The sequence below is a fragment of the Chiloscyllium plagiosum genome, chromosome 44 (genome assembly GCF_004010195.1).
Source record: "Chiloscyllium plagiosum isolate BGI_BamShark_2017 chromosome 44, ASM401019v2, whole genome shotgun sequence".
In the NCBI taxonomy this organism is placed as follows: Eukaryota; Metazoa; Chordata; class Chondrichthyes; order Orectolobiformes; family Hemiscylliidae; genus Chiloscyllium; species Chiloscyllium plagiosum.
The window spans coordinates 7,300,005-7,303,963 of NC_057753.1; positions in this window are offsets into that span (position 1 = coordinate 7,300,005).

The window sequence follows — 3,959 nt, forward strand, 5'->3', positions numbered from 1 at the left end:
AATGTAAACGCTAGAACTTCTTTCGAGTCACTTTCCCGATTTAACTTAGGGTGTTCACAAAAATGTGACACCACAGCTTAGACAATGCATAAGTGGTGTGAGGTTAGAGTCCGTAACTTTTCCGACCTTGTATCTGAATAGTTCTAGTCCTAAAGTGTAAATTCGTAAAAAGTTCCATGGATTATCAAAAAAGAAATGGCTGCCTACAGATTACGTGCTCTTTGAAAAGAACAGAATTTATCTACAAATACAATTCTGCAAATGCAAAACAACCCAATAGATTTACAGGTGCATGTGCGAGCATTGCATTAATTCAATATATTTTCTCAAATTCAGAATCCAACATTGACTGTGGCGGGATGCGTAAACAACAGTCCAGCACATTACCTGGGTGTCTGCCTTAATTGTCCAGCGACTATATCACTACTACATCCCACCCCTCACTTTTATATCAGTGTTCCAATGCATGATTGAAATAAGTGTGAAGATACAAACTATCAACATTTGAACATAAGCCATGTAATTCGTGGCATCATTACAGGGTAGTTCAGACCATTCCGTCCGACAACTGCACACTGACACTGCAAAGAGCAGCCCAACCAGACCCGTGACCAGAATCAGGCTATCCCTGGATTACTGATGGCTGATGCACCTACTTTACACGTCCTGCCCACGATGGGCAATTTATAATGGCCAATCCACCGAACATTCACAGTATTCAAGTGTGGGAGACAACCAGGTCCCGCGGCTGAATCTCACAAAAACACGGGAATAACGTACAAAATACATGCAGACTGTCTCCCGAAAATGGAATCGTGCTCAGTTCCCTGATGCTGTGAGGCAACAGTGCTAAGCACTTACCTACTGAGACTTTTGTGTGCCAGTAACATCGGTATTCTATCCACTGTAGTCTGACAGAGTAACGATTAAGGAAAATGAAAATTGCAAACGTCAGTTATATTACGTTATTATTATTACAGCAGTAATATTTTGAGAAAGTAGGAAGAGTTGAAAGTGTCCACAAACAATTGTTGATTTTGCTTTTGGTAACATTGTGTTATAAAACATTGGCATTGGCAATTCGTTCTTTTCTCAGTAGGGCATTAACAATGAAAGAAAAACACTTACTCAAAAACAAACAGACAAGAATGATTTACCTGGAATGCAAATGACTGCTAGAATCGGATAACATACTTCTTTCATGAGCAAAATCCACGGTTTAACCATATTCAATTATCATTTACTTCTGCCAGTGCGAAATATCTGTGGCTGGTGCATGACCAGGATGCTTACATTTATGAATGCTTCAGGTCTCCAGAGAGTCATTCATGTGATATCATCACTCACGTTAGTTTGAATGAATTCGACAAACGTTTTTCTTTGGAGATAACTCATGTTTTCTGTTAAGTTGTCTGTTCCCTGCTCAAACTGTGAGTTCAATCAAATGTTTTATTTTACTGACCTACTGACTTTCAGTTATCTGAGATTCAGTGCTTCACTTTTCCAATTTTTTCGTTCCCTATAGTTTCAGTGTTGTTCACATAAGCATTCGACAAACTTTAATGTTAGCTGCAACGGGGTCCATCTGAAACGACCCATCTCACTGTCGTTTCAATTCCAAGTGTTTCACTTCTCCCAAGAGCATTTTGTGCGACATTATATTCAATATCGTTCGAAACCTCATTGGCATGACATGAACAAGACTTCTGATATCCATGTCTGCAACTCCATGGGGTACTCGGATAAATATAACAGTAATACTGAACAAAATATGTTTGTTATTCCATCAAACCCCTACTCGTACAATTTTGATTTACTCCCCCGATTTTCTGCTGTCAATCCCGAAAGTGGACCCTATTCCATATGACCATAAGTAAAATGAACAGGAATCGGCTCTTCGTTCCCTCCAGTTTGCTCTTTCATTCAATAGGATCACGGCTGATCCAAAATTCATTGCACTGGCCTTCTCCCCTTATCCCTTGATCCCAGGGCAGTTTGAGCATGATAATGATAGATTATAGCACTCTTTAGTGTAGTTGGTTACGGATGTTAGGAACTGTCTGTGTGAAAGAGTAAAAAAAATATATCCTGCAATGTTACAAAAAACAACATAAGACCACAGCTACAGTTCTGGAAGCTTTTGAAACAATCAAATTGCAACTGAAAGGGTTCAGAAAAGTTGAACCACCAAATTTTCAAGTTTATAGGTTTGTATTTATGTGAATAAATTTGGAGACGGATTTTCTTTCCTTGGAGCAGGAAAGATTCGGGGGATGTATAAACCGTAAAGAAGTATTTTTTAAAAATGATAAACATAGCTAGCGAAGGCAGGAAAAAAAATGTTCCTTTTGGTGAAGGGATCCGTTACCGGGCGGGGAGAATGGACAGAAAGCAAGAAACAGCAGGGTTCAAGGAAATGTGATGGAATAGAATCAGTGAAATGATAGTGGGAACCGAGATGTCACTATCACTATGTGTAGAAAAGATAGACACACTTCTAACGGTGAATAAGTATTTTAAAGTGCACTGGATATATCAAGACATACAAGGGTTGTATCATACCATGATAGTTGCCTGACATTTAGATGATGATTGCAATCAGATACAGAATCATGAAGAGAATGCAGAATTCCTCCAGTTATTTCATCGAGAGATTTAGAATCGAAATGCTGTTCAGCTAAACTTATGCAAGTTTTTTTGTCCTTAACTTGATTATCAGTTCAATCTTTCCGTATTCCGTTTTCTAACAGCTTATCTAATTGCAAAAGAATCTTAACGAACGCAGAAATTGTCAGATTTCATTAGGTATTTCCAACGAAAAGCTGCCTCATGCTGAACACCATTTTTCAAACACAAGACTGCATTTTCAAGGAATCTGGTGAGTTTAATTTTCTTCTCGACCTTGAGGCTGTACGTTGTTGCGATGCTATTTGGGGATTACAGCTTCAAATCATTCCTATATTCACTTCTGTGCTAAACTATGAAGGTAGTGTTGAAGGATGAAAATTATAGGAAAGAAACTTAATCATTTTGTTTAGGAATACTCCGATTGAGAAGAACTTAGGAAAATGTTGTGCACAAACGTGGTCAAGGATTGGTTGAGCCGACGGAGGAATGTCCTGGACATTGAAATTGGAGAGCTTGGGAGTCAAGTCGGACCATCTCAGCGATAATGTATCACATTATCCTGTGCACTGTGCTCTCCACAACCTACTGGTCAAAAGAGGAATATGAAGTACGTGGAACAGCTTCTGGAGTCAAAGGTGTCCTCTGATGAGTAAGTAAAGATGTAACAATAATGTGCCAGGGAATAATTCTTGCTCAAGAACAAAACTGCTTGAGCAATGATTCAAGATAGATACCCCTCAACGAACTTAATTTGAAGATAACCTTGTGTGGCTGAGTTACCTGGAAAGTACTTGCTTCTGTCTGTTTCTTTCGGGAATCCACCTCCTTGGAGCATGTCTTGTCAATTGCGAATCATTTTTATCTGGAATTGTTTTGGACAAAAAGGACGATATATTGCGAAACATTGTGATCTTGTGATCACGTTAAACCAACAAATGCATGCACAAACTGAATATTGTCTGCTGGTTGGTCCTGATTACATTGATTCTACCGAGTGGATATCTAAAAGTGGGGTATCTAGGCAGAAGCAAGATTTGTGGCATTTGCTCCTGAAAAAGTAATTTTTTGCTCATAATATAGAACATAGAAGAATACAGCGCAGTACAGGCCCTTTGGCCCTCGATGTTGCGCCGATCCAAGCCCACCTAACCTATACTAACCCACTATCCTCCATATACCTATCCAATGCCCGCTTAAATGCCCATAAAGAGGGAGAGTACACCACTGCTACTGGCAGGGCATTCCATGAACTAACGACTCGCTGAGTGAAGAACCTACCCCAACTTCAGTCCTATATCTACCCCCCACTTAATTTAAAGCTATGCCCCCTT